The 12,754-nt window shown below is 36.5% G+C and overlaps 1 long non-coding RNA gene across 1 annotated transcript in view; it reads right to left on the bottom strand.

Moving 5' to 3' along the window:
- Nucleotides 1-863: 863 nt before the first annotated feature.
- The window catches only part of LOC108977021, a 15,577-nt gene continuing 3,686 nt past the window's right edge, over nt 864-12,754 (bottom strand). The window contains exons 2-4 of the long non-coding RNA XR_001994002.1: nt 4,127-4,883; nt 3,772-4,058; nt 864-1,458 (exon numbers count right to left, since the gene is read on the bottom strand). This is a non-coding gene — a long non-coding RNA (uncharacterized LOC108977021). The remainder of the gene's footprint in view (nt 1,459-3,771; nt 4,059-4,126; nt 4,884-12,754) is intronic.

Here is a 12,754-nt window from a genome sequence, read left to right as displayed (position 1 = left end):
CTGTCATTAATTTTATGATAATATGAATATCTTTTGAAGAATTATTTTTTTAATAAATAATATAAACATTATCTTAATTTGTTGGCTTAAATGATTTGATTTTTTAGTATTTTTTGATTCAGATTTGAAATTTTTGTTTCAATATCTCAAGTGGTTTACTTTTTATACGGTTTTTTCTTCTCCTGTAAACCTACGAAAAGTGATGTTACGTTATTTTGCATTTCAGGTGAAGACACATATTTACATAGAGTTCTGATATTTAGTGTACAAGCCAACGGAATACTCGCAATCAAACCTTAGGAACGTACCAACCACTAGGGGGTACTATTCAAAAAATATTAACAATACTCCTGTTGGTGTTTATAAGTTCTATATGTGTGCGAACCATGACTGAGTGATGAAATATGTAAAGAAAATACAACTAAATTCCGGGCCGGGCCTAAAAGAAGTAGACGCGGTTATAGCCCTATTTCGCATACTTTCACAACATAATTTAAAGAAAACTATTATATGTACTGATTTATTAATGATGAGATCAGTTAAAAACCATGCCTCCATACAACGGTTCAACGAACAATGAACGTTGTACGTACATATGTAAACCACTATTGTAGAGCATTCCATACAGTATGTACTATGAACATTGTAATTTTAAATGATATTTTTCAATTAGTTTTGAAATCCAAAAGATACAACTAATTTGCCCGAAAAAAATCAAGATTCAAATGTTAATATATTTGAAACGGTTAAGTTCACGGAAAAACCGTGAAAAACTTATCCAAGGTAAAAAAAAAATATATCTTCATTTCGGCATATGATTTCGATGGTATGAGTGAAGTATTTAGGAAATATATGACACAAAGTGAAATAATATTTTCAAAAATATCATAACGTAGATACAATACAATTCAAGAAAAACGTACAGTTGTGTACTTCCGGTCCATCGGATTTAGATTTTCTTTATCATTCTCCCGTCCAGATCGTTGTATAGACAATGCATGGGTTCCCCAATGTTGGTCACGTTTTCGAGTGTTAGCGGTACTCCATTCTTGGCAATCTCGTTTACTATTTCCCCGGTGAAGTTGCTTACTTCTGACAACATTTTCCACTGCTGTCCTGCTCCTCTAGAAACTTCTGACCGATGTGCGATACGAGGTTACTGCCTTGATTGCCGCTTGGCGGTTTACGTAGATGTTGACTATGGAATTGATATCAATGGCAAAGACCTTAGCTTGAAATATACTGCAGTCCGGTAACACAAAAGGCTGCCTTAGGCCTAACTCTGGACGGTATATCCCCGCGCCAACTCCATCCTCTATTCTAGAGCCATCCGTATAATTGTTTAGAGTGTTGCGCTTAGCTGACATATCTTTACGCCAATCATCTTTTTATACCCTGAACAGGGTATATTAAGTTTGTCACGAAGTTTGCAACACCCAGAAGGAAGCGTCGGAGACCCTATAAAGTATATACGTATATAATTAATCAGTATGTTGAGCTGAGTTGAATTAGCCATATCCGTCTGTCTGTATATACACGAACTAATCCCTCAGATTTTAAGATATCATTTTGAAATTTTGCAAACGTTATCTCTTCAATAAACTGCTCATTTGTCGGAACTGTCGATATCAGACCACTGTACAGACTGAACGATTGGAATCAAGTTCTTGTATGGAAAACTTTTGCATTTGACAAGATATTTTCACGAAATTTCGTATAGATTATTTTCTAAGTACAATGTACAATGTAATATCTGTAAAAATTGTTCAGATCGGATTACTATAGTATATACATATATACAAACTGAACACATAGTTACTAAAAGAAATGTACTTGTGAAGGGTATATTAGCTTCTATGTTTACTTTAAACCTTCTTTCCCACTTGAAAAGTGGGGTCCTGTAGTCGATGTTTGTCAGACCGCCATTATCTACCGAGCTATGTTTGAAGGTTTGAACCAGATCAAGAGACACCGTTGGAAAAGCTCCCATAATGCACAGCGCAGCGAGCACCTTACTATTGGCTTCCAGTAGATGGATTTCCGTATACCATAGAGCAGAATTGGTCTTACACCACCACCAGTGCATGAGAGAGGGAGAGAGCCCCCAGGTTGTGCCAAGAATTTGCCTACACGGGTATAAAGCATTGCTGGCCTTTCTCACTCTTTCTTCCGTATATCGAAGGGAACCTCCATAAGGGAATTTTGTGTTTTCTTGTGAAGGCAAGCATATCCGTTTTCTTCGCGCTCAATTCCAGACCCGCTTCCGATGTCCAATTCTGGACAGTATTGAGAGTGGTGGTCTTAATACTGTTAATGGTCTGTAGACCGTTATTAAGATGGCAAAGTCGTCTGTATATGCCATTATCTTAGGGAATTCGCAGTCCAGGTTCCTTAGCACTTTATTCACCATTATTGTTCTTCTTTACTGGCGTAGAAACCGCTTACGCGGCTATAGACGAGTTAATAACAGCCAGATGGCGCCAATTGGAGATTCCAAGTGAAGCCAGGTCCTTCTCCACAGGTCCTTTCAACCGAGTGGAAGTCTTCTTCTGTTTCCCCCGGCGGTTTCAGAGTTGGAGTATTTTCGCCCATTCGTACAACATGACCTAGCAATGTCCGCTGTCTTTTAATTCGCTGAACTATGTTAATGTCGTCGTATATCTCATACAGCTCATCGTTCCATCGAATGCGATATTCGCCGTGGCAAACGTGCGAAGGACCATAAATCTTTCGAAAAACTTTTCTCACGAAAACTCGTAACGTCGACTCATCAGATGTTGTCACCATACAGCAGAACGGGAATAATGAGTGACTTATAGAGTTTTTTTTTGGTTCTTCGACTTTACATCTCAATTGCCTACTTAGTTCGAATCTTTATTTCGTTTGCCATGGTCGTCATCAAAAGCGGGGTCTCTCATCCGAGGCTGTGAATGGCGATCAGAGAACTTTCTGTGTGAACTTCTACACATGAATCCATCCTCCACCATTCACTATTTTTGTCATTCTGCTCTCATCCTTTTAGAGGTCAAAAGACTTCGATGCAGCGTTCTACTATATATCAGAATTAACACCTATTGATTGAATACTATTCGCAATATGTTCAGTAGAGAGGTTGTTGAACACACCAGAAATGTCCAGGAATACTACATGAGCGTATTCCTTACCAGTGTATTATATACCAGTGTTTGGAGTGCAATCTCTACTGATGTGCCTTTGGTATTGCGAGTAAGTTCGGTTGTTTCTACTTGCCTTCTCCATGAGTCTGGCACATAGCTAAAAGGTGAATTTAGCTACGGTACGGATATACAATTTTTTCCTGATTCTCGCTTTGCCCTGCGCCCAACTTCTTGTAGTCTCTTAGAAGATCTTTATATTTGTTCCAACAGCCCCCACTTTCTGCTAACTTGGCCTAGTTGAGGCATTTCCGTAATTTGCTTCTGCAAGACTCAAACTCCTTGTTCCATCAAGGAGTCTTCGTTTTCTGCTTGAGTCACAGGGTAGGCCACGCGTAGGGAAGAGCCGTATTTAGGGCATTCGTGATTGTAGTCAAGTCCTTATCAAGGTCTAAATCTCTTGCCTAATAGTATATGCCTGTAGAGATACTATAGTTTGTATTCCTGGCATTTTTCCTAACCTTATTTCTGATCTTTGCTTTCGATCTAATGGAGAAGCAGATGTACATACGGTCAGAGTCGTTAATATTCTACTTATAATCAGAGAACGGCGTGAAATTAGCGCTCTCTATTTTTCTACCAATGTATGTATCCTTACTTGTGTACAATGTTATGCCTAGAACGTTTCTAGAGGTAGGTCCTATATGGGTAGGTTCTCACCTCCACTAGTTACCACTAGACTACTTTGTAAAATATAATCGAGTAGAGACTCATCTCGCTGGTTGATGTCAGGGCTGTCCCAAATCATACGATGGACTAGTGCTAACGTCCCACCACCCCCAGCCTTTTGAGCTCTGCCATTGACACCTCGCAATCATGTGGCTTATAGCAGGATGCAAGGAGTTAGACGACTCATCCTTGGCATCTTTCACTGCCACAAATCATCTGTGGAAAGACTGAAGTCAATATGGGAGCATATATAGATTTTTATTTACCAATATCCCTGTTCTTACCTCGTTAATTACACTCGGGATGTATAATGCGTAGTTTTGTGGCTTTAATCCACTGACCACTTTAAGCGATGCAAACCATGGGTTCTTTTTCCACATCCACCTCCTGCAGGACAAGTGAAGTCGCCATGATCTCATCTATGTCGAGATCCTTTTCCACTTTACCCTTATCCAACGTGTTTTTGTTGCCGCTTGCCGATTCTTGACTCGAAGAAACACGCTTCCAACGCCCCACGCCATCTTCCCTATCCTCTGCTGCCTTATTGATCTGGTGGATGTAGCTTTGGTTTCCATCTTCGTTGACCGATTTAAAACACTTCACTTGCTAGCCAACACCTCGTGATTCTGTCGTTTTAGTAGCCGCACAGATGAAATATTGCTGCGGTTCACCGCATCTGGTATAAGTCATCCTGCTCCATGAAATGACAACTTGGGTGTGCTTGGTTCTTCGTCCATTCTTCTTTTCTGCATTTATATTTGAAACGCTTTAGTGATCCTAGAGTCTTCATGGACTGTGACACCCTTACGAGAGAGAGCTGGTTTGGCAGTAGTGGAACAACCACCGCAACCTGCACCCGTTACAGTGGTAGTGAGGCCGCTGCCGATACAGCTTATAGGATCACTGTGTCCACGGGTGGTTTGGATTGATATCCCAGTCCGCTTCGTTCCTGTGTTGACTTCCATATTGTGTTTTATGATTCGGAGGTCTCTACCCCTAGCGTTTTATACCGACAGCCAAGTACCTCTTTAGCGATAGCCTCTGTAAAGAGTGTAAAAAATTGTTCGAAATTACAGCGATAGATTTGATACAAAATAAAAAATAATTTAATAGGAGCAAAGAATAAAGTGGTAAATAAATTAAACCAAAAAAGAAGTTATGAAGAAAAGAGAAGAGAAAGATTTAAAAAACAATATTAGGCGTGTTTTATTTGACCAGCAAATGAAGGTATTCGCTCATTTTATATGGAAGACATAAGCTATCATAGCTTTAATATTGATCTAGAGGCATTGTCAATTCATTGCTTTTTTTCATTCACCATAGCAATGTTTTTCCACACAAAAAAAGTAGTCGGCAAAGCGAGAAACCTCCTTTTGACAGATGAAAATGTAAACAAATCAAAATTACATATTTTATTGAATGTCAATACTCATTCATCATCATGTATTCTAGACCTCAAATAACTAAAATAAATATATTTGTATAGTATATTAATATTCCGTTCACAAATTGAAAACTTCACACTAAATTTTATATCAGCTGATTGTTTTTGTCCGCATTACCAACCTAATTCATTTTTATGCGAATGTATATGTATGTGTAAGTGCGTTTTATTTGTCTATGATTTAGCTATTACCTTGTGATTGTCAAATAAAACATGGCTAGTGATGACAATGCTATGGATATTGACATTTACTCAACTGGTTGACGGAGGTACGACAATAAAAGAAATAACCGATCAAACAGAATTTATTTACGTACAGATAAATAATCAAGAAATAGTTCGATAAACTGATACAATTATTCATATTAGTTTTGCCAATGTGTTACAAGTGCATAAGAGATGCTCCATTGTTTTCTTGGTGCCTTACTGCAGACATTTCCTGCAGTCTTCTTGATCTGATTGCCCATTCTGATGGCGTGTGTCGCTACCATACAGTGAACACTTCAAATGAATATAAAACATAAAGATATACTCCCACTAGAATTGTAAGAAGCTATAAATAAATTGTTAACACCCATTCCAATTGGAAACAGGCAGAAGCGTAGATTAATCAGGTAGCATGTCAAAATGGCTTTTTGGCAAAGTAGACGAAGAAGACCGGACAAAACATACATACATACATCCAATGGAAAATAAAGAATATAATGAAATAGAGTAAAAAGTAGAGAAAATTTTCAGCTACGCAAATAAAGCATATAAATTCGCTATTAATAAACATTGATGAGAATTAAAAATTTGTGTATGTTGTGTAATTAAACTAAATTGCAAACTCATAAAAACCAAAAAAATGGAAAGAATACCAATAGACATGAAAACAATCGTAATAAAAATGCATTTAATCTAGACATTAATAAATACATATACATGTAAATAAGACCTACTTTAAATGGTAAAAATGATTTGATAAAATATAATAATTTTTCAATTAAAATATAAGTTCAACATCATGGAAAATATAAAAGATAATATTGTATTATTATTATAAAAGACGAAAATATTCAAAATTTCACATAAAACATCACATTCGATCAAATAATAGAAGAAAATAAGTCAAATCAAAAAAATATTTTCACATTAAAAATTACAGTAAATTGTCTCATTGCATTGTTGCAATATTCTATGTATATTTAAAATTATAATAATCTCCACAATACTGCTCAATAAAAACAAAACAAATTCTTATTAAATAAAATAAAATAACTCAGAAGAGTTATATATGTACGCTAAAACATCCGATGGTGCAATTGGCAAGTTTGATGAACTGTTGAAGCGAATTGCAACATATTAACACCACTTCCGGCCTACATAAAGTGCAGAAATATAAGAATCAGGAAATAGTCCAAATTGCTTATAACTTTAGTAAAAATATAGATATCTTCATGAAACTTGGTACTCATAATAGTATATTTTTCCGCTTAAAGTAGATACAATTGGACGAAAACTTGAACTAGCCCCCATATAACTATTTCCAGGATTTTCGAACATCCGGCTGACTTTGCTCCATATGATTGGTTATTGTATGTGAGGTACTTTAATGAAACCTAGGGAACATTTTTTTAGTATGTGGCATGATAATAGTTGAAAGATAAAATCTGGCCGATACTACCCCAACTGCATACTACTTATAACGGTTATCGTTTTTCTAACAAATCTTATGACGGATTTATCTGTGAGTGTATAAGTTAATATATTATACTTGTACGTATATATAAAAATACTTGGATTCCAATCCTCTGCTAGCAAGCTGATGGAGTATGAAATGTTCGGCTGCACCCAAACTTCGTCCTTTGTTACTTGTTTTTTAAACCCGCGAAACATGTAATTCGCGCGTCCCGAAAAAGAAATATGTTCAGTTTTGTTAGATTCGGCCCATTTTGAAACAACTATATAGTCTACTGCTGTTTACTTTCGCATATGCGTAAATCCACGATTCTTCATATTATATTTCACGATTTCATATATTTCTATCACTGTTATCGTATTTTTTTATCATTTATCCGTACCAACTCTACCAATCGACACGAGCCCTTTTTTGAGCTAATAACAAATTGTCTATTAAAATGTTATTAAAAATGTCTTAAATAATTATGTGACAGTGCACACCAATGACGCTTCCTTGTCTGCGTTGGTTCAACTTTCTTCGTTCTAGCTGTTCTCACAGAAAATGTGTTGTGTAAATACGAATAGATAAAGGAGCATTTAATAAACATATGAGAATAAAATTTAATATTCATGATCTCCGGAATTCAAACGTAAATACTTGTTGCTTGTACTACTTATTCACTGTTACGACCTGAGCCATCTCAAAAGTGGAGCACGACTGCTTTAATTATTTAATTCCGCGGGTTTTACCAATACTCCTCTTATTTAATTCCAGCGATCAATTGTTAATATAAATTATGAATTTTATTTTATCATATCATACAAATTGAAAACACAAATCTAAACAGCCATGTGTATCCATAATTTATTTAATACCATTCGTTGTGTTTATTTATACTTGTAGCCTTCTCCTCGTTTCGTTCATTGCGTGGGGTGTTTTTTCTTCTCGATTATATTTATCTATGTCCCGTTATACGATAACTAAAAATTAGTACCAAAGAAGTTTTGATTTAACATTTGCGCCTTCTCTATTTACTAACATTCTGTGCCTACACAGAGCTAGGTTGGTATTTATACGCTGAACAGTTTGCCACGAAGTTTGTAACACCCAGAAGGAAGCGACGGAGACCTTTATAGGGTATATATATAAAAAGTGGTCAGTATGTTGATTTTGCCATGTCCGTCTGTCCGTTCGTCTGTCTGAATATATACGAACAAGTTCCTCAGTTTTTAAGATATGGTTTTGAAATTTTGCCAAGATCATTTTCTCTTCGGAATCAAATTCTTGTATGGAAAACTTTTGCATTTGACGTGGTATCTTCACGAAATTTGACATAAATCAGTGATTCAAAGTAATAACATAAAGGAGATCGGATTACTACAGCATATAGCTTCTATACACACTGAACAGATAGGTACTAAAGAAATGCACTTGTGAAGGGTATATTAGCTTCGGTGCAACCGAAGTTAACGTTTTTTCTTGTTTTGATTTGTTTTTTTCCGTCATTTGTCGATTAATAGCCCTGTATTCGAGAATTTAAAACAAATACTTTTTTTATACTCCCGTAACAGGTTGTACAAGTTGTTTTTCACTTAACGGTTAGTATCATCTATAACTTATTGATACATATTATTATTATTATTTTATTAGGAAAAATATACAAGATATTAAACCTAATAGTAAGAAAGGAGTACAAGCTACTATGGCCATCGCTTAAGTTCGGTTGCAACCAAACAATTTATACTCTTTCAACAAGCCGGATGTTCGAAAATCTTTGCATTAGTTATATAGGGCCTAGGCCAAGTTTTCGCACAAAATTATTTACTTTAGGCAGAAAGATACACTGTTATAAATGAAACACGCTTTCGTATTATTGGTCCAATTCATCGCGATAAATCAATAACTAAATGCGACAGATACATTAAACTTTACCACCGAGATGGCATCGGAGAGTTTTAATGAGAGCCGGTGTGAGAATTGAACGATGAGTGTGGCATCGCCCACCTTTGGTGAATCACCATATCTCAGTACCTGTTAAACCGATTTCGACAAAACTTGGTGCCCAGAATGTTTTTGATATTTTTATGTTGTAGAAATGGACGAAATCGGAAAACAACAAGGCCTACTTCTTATATAACATAATTTTAGATTCCAATTGATTCGTGCAGTTTTCAGTACGCAATTCAAGAATCGTCTTTAGTGTGTGTGCCACCTTACGACTAAAAATTGTTTGAATTCAATAAAAACTGTTCAAGCCCCTAGGTACCGAGTGTTTCGACCCCGGTACTTATAGATGACTTTTGATCGAAAATGTCAGTCAATGTGTGATATATGTACATAACTGAAATTAAAGAATAATTCCTCTGTTATAACGGTATGCATTTATAGTAGTCTTTAACAGTACCATTATATGGGAAATGAGAGGGGTTATCCTCGATTTGAGCCATTTTCGCACTGTCGGTAGAAGTTCTTATAAGATATAGACTTAGCTGATTTGGTTATTGTAACTTAAGTACTTTCGGAGATGTGTACATTAAACTAGAAAGAGGGTGGGCCACGCCCACTTAAAAAAAATGTTACACAGGTGCCTCTTGCTACTATGAACCCCTTTACCAAATTACAGCTTTATTTTAATTAGGTGCTTAGTTATGGCACTTTATAGGTTTTCGGTTAATGGCGATTTGTGGGCGCAGTAGTGGTGCGATTACGCCCATCTACAAACTCGAACTTTCTTTGTAGTAAGAAACCTGCGTACCAAGTTTCATCAGTATATCTCAATTTTTACTCAAGTTACAGCTTACATGGATGGATGGACGGACGGACAGATGGACAGTCAACCCGATTTCAATTTTTCTCCGTATCCTGATCTTTTATATATATCGTTGTCAAAAAAGTCTTGGGGTATTTTCGCTAGTTGGCGCTGAGAGCGCATAGTTCATGCTATACCCTTTTGGAAAGCTCATTTCACGGGCTAACACGTGTTTGATTGACTGTCGTTTCTTTTAAGTCTTTCGTGAGTTATAGCGTCGCAAACATGGAGCAAAATAAGGAGAAAATACGGCATATTTTACAGTACTACTAGAATAAAGGCAAAAATGCATCTCGAGTCGCCAATAAAATTTGTGCAGTTTATGGACCCGGTACAGTACAGAAACGATGGTCTCAACGTTTTCTTTCTGGTGTAGAGGTGGTCGAAGATGCGCCACGCTACGGAAGGCCTGTCGTCGAAAATTGCGATAAAATCGCTGAATTGGTCGAAAGAGACCGGCATAGTAGCAGCCGTAGCATCGGTCAAGAGCTGGCATGAGCCATCAAAAAAAATTTTATGAACAATTGAAAATTTAATAAAAAATACCACAAGAAATACCGCAAGTCTTTTTATATAAACCTATATCTATCCCGATTAGTTTTAGTGATACGTACAACCGTTAGGTGAACAAAACTATAATAATCTGTAGCAACTGGTTGCAAGAGTATAATAAACGAGAGCAAATCTCAAAATTATTGATAGTGTCATGAATTAGAAACACAAATCTTCTTCTTCTGCTATATTGGCGTAGACACCGCTTACGCGATTAAACCCGAGTTAACAACAGCGCGCCAGTCGTTTCTCCTTTTCGCTACGTGGCGCCAGTTGGATATTCCAAGAGAAGCCAGATCCTTCTCCACTTGGTCCTTTCAACGGAATGGAAGTGCGTCGAATACTTTCACAGATGCAGTGTTTTCGTCCATCGCCCAAGCCCCTGCACCATAAAGCAGGACGGGAATAATGAGTGACTTATACAGCTTTTTTTTTTGTTCAACGAGAGAGGGCATTACTTCTCAACTGCCTACTGAGTCCGAAGTAGCACCTGTTAGCAAGACTTATTCTGCGTTGGATTTCTAGGCTCACATTGTTGGTGGTGTTTATACTGGTTCCTAAATAGGCGAAATTATCTACAACTTCAAATCTTTGACTGTCAACAGTGACGTGAGAGCCCAGTCGCAAGTGCGACGACTGTTTGTTTGATGACAGGAGATATTTCGCCTGCCCTCGTTCACTGTCAGACTCATTTGCTTTGCTTCCTTGTCCAGTTTGGAGAAAGCAGAACAAACGGTGCCGGTGTTGAGGCCGATGATATCAATATCATCGGCATACGCCAGCAGCTGTACACTCTTATCAAAGATTGTACTGTAGAGAGTCGCCATGTCAGTTTACACAGCCGTATTAGTTTTGAGGGAATACCTAATTCGGACTCCTTTCAGTGCTGTTAAAAGCAGCTTTGAAATAGACGAAGAGGTTGTGATTATCGATTCTTTTTCTACGGGTCTTTTCCAATATTTTGTGCATGGTGAATATCTGGCCAGCTGTTGATGTTCCAGACCTAAAGCCACCCTGATAAGGTCCCATCAGTTGGTTGACTGTGGGCTTTGATCTTTCACACACTGTGGTCAATACAACCACATATCCGATGTTGAGGAGGCTTATCCCACCGTAGCATGCTTTCATTCGATCATATCCTAGGTTATGCCATAAACCTCCTTAACTTTAGTATGCTCCTTAAAAAAAGGTCTAAAAATTAAAATACCGATCGACGTTTAAACGCGCTTTTCTCAAAACACACTTTTTTGAACTGTCTCACATGATTTCGGTCGAACTACTAAACCGATTTGCTTAATTTTTTTTTAATTTTGCACAAAACGACTGGCTATCCTCTCAAAATTTTTTATAATTTACTGGCAATGACAAAATTTATGTAAAAAAATGGGGAAAAAATTAAAAAAAAAAACGTTAATTACTTTTTTATTTATCAACATTTTTTATGATTCTAATAGGGACGATAACAATACTTTAACAGTTAGGCTGTTCACGATAAGGTGGTTATCGGGTTATGTGATTAAGTGAACAACAACAAAATGCGGTATGACAAAATAACCAACTTTGRCCAACCCAGACCSTYGTTTACAGATTATGTGGTTGTTTGCTTATTTCCAGTGTTAGAAAGTCGTTGGAGTTTTACTAAGTGGCAGCACAAAAAATAAATAAAACTAAGCGAATGGCATTTCCATTTATATTTTCTAATTGGAAATTCTGCTATGAACAGCTGTTGTTTGTTTACAATTGCATTGTGACACTGTTCAGAGAGCAAGCTGTCTGCAAATTTTATACAAAGAATCTTTTGAACTCTTAAAATTTGGATTATTTAATAAGCACATACCTTCAATAAAGTCCATTTCCCGAATAGCAGAACTTATTTTAAATTCAATTATGTTGCTTTTTAAACTTTGTTTAGGCATTTTATAAGTAGAARTTTCATTGAACTTAAAATGTAAACAATGAACAGCTGTTTGTGTAAAAATAAGCATATAACCATACAATATGGAATGTTCACGGATCATAGAGGTTATTTTTAATCTAATGACCACGTAACCCGATAACCACCTTACCGTGAACAGCCTAAGTACTTTTTAATAATAAATAGTGTCCGCTAGCGAAAAAACGTATCTCATTCACCCAGTTATTTATCCGGCAAATGTCATCATTGCTTATACACTCCACGATCTTGAGGTATTGATATGTGAAAAAAGTTCTATTTTAGAATAAAAATTTCAATGAAAAATAAAAAATAAAATTAAACAGTCCAGATTACCCTACTGACCCCTTAAAACAGTAAAAGAAAACCAAATAGAAAAGGTTAACACTAGAAAATCACCAACACACCGACAGAGAGATATATATGAAAACAAGTAAGGAAGGGCTAAGTTCGGGTGTCACCGAACATTTTATACTCTCGCATGATAAAGTGATAATCGAGATTTCATTAT

Source organism: Bactrocera latifrons, unplaced genomic scaffold (assembly GCF_001853355.1).
Source record: "Bactrocera latifrons isolate USDA-ARS-PBARC rearing strain unplaced genomic scaffold, ASM185335v1 scaffold_822, whole genome shotgun sequence".
NCBI lineage: Eukaryota > Metazoa > Arthropoda > Insecta > Diptera > Tephritidae > Bactrocera > Bactrocera latifrons.
Note: the sequence above shows the minus strand (reverse complement) of the source record. Positions and strands in the feature narration are given on the sequence as shown.